Here is a 774-nt window from a genome sequence, read left to right as displayed (position 1 = left end):
TAAATAAATAATGTATACTAGTGTTGTGTGTTCCACGATTATTGTAAAGTGTTCATGAGATGGATTGCCTAAGGGAAAGAAACTGTTCCTGTGTCTGGTCGTTCTGGTGCTCAGAGCTCTGTAGCGTCGACCAGAGGGCAACAGTACAAAGAGGGAGTGTGCTGGATGTGAGGGGTCCAGAGTGATTTTGCTAGCCCTTTTGCTCACTCTGGATGAGTACAGTTCTTGGAGAGAAGGGAGGGTTGAACCAGTGATTCACTCAGCAATCCGGTCTATCCTCTGAAGTCTTCTGAGGTCAGATTTGGTAGCTGAGCTGAACTAGACAGTTATAGAAGTGCAGAGGACGGATTCAAGGATGGCGGAGTAGAACTGTTTCAGCAACTCTTGTGGCAGGTTGAACTTCTTCAGCTGGTGAAGGAAGTACAACCTCTGCTGGGCCTTTTTGACAATGGACTCAATGTGATTGTCCCACTTCAGGTCCTGAGAGATAGTGGTGCCCAGCAACCTGAAAGTCTCCACTGTCATTATAGTGCTGTCCATGATGGTGAGTGGAGGGAGTGCAGGGGGGTTTCTCCTGAAGTCCACGGTCATCTCCACAGTTTTGAGGGTGTTCAGCTCCAGGTTGTTGAGACTGCACCAGACAGCCAGCACTTTAACCTCCTGACTGTAAGCAGACTCGTCACCTTCATGAATGAGGCCGATGAGTGTGGTGTCATCTGCAAACTTCAGGAGCTTGACAGAGGGGTCTTTAGATGTGCAGTCATTTGTGTAGAG

General features: G+C 48.3%; 1 protein-coding gene across 1 annotated transcript in view; it reads right to left on the bottom strand.

Moving 5' to 3' along the window:
- LOC107569914 (limbic system-associated membrane protein-like) overlaps window positions 1-774 on the bottom strand; it is a 220,058-nt gene that overhangs the window by 216,640 nt on the left and 2,644 nt on the right. The window lies entirely within an intron of this gene.

Source organism: Sinocyclocheilus grahami, unplaced genomic scaffold (assembly GCF_001515645.1).
Source record: "Sinocyclocheilus grahami isolate Dianchi unplaced genomic scaffold, SAMN03320097.WGS_v1.1 scaffold1395.1, whole genome shotgun sequence".
NCBI classification, from domain to species: domain Eukaryota; kingdom Metazoa; phylum Chordata; class Actinopteri; order Cypriniformes; family Cyprinidae; genus Sinocyclocheilus; species Sinocyclocheilus grahami.
Note: the sequence above shows the minus strand (reverse complement) of the source record. Positions and strands in the feature narration are given on the sequence as shown.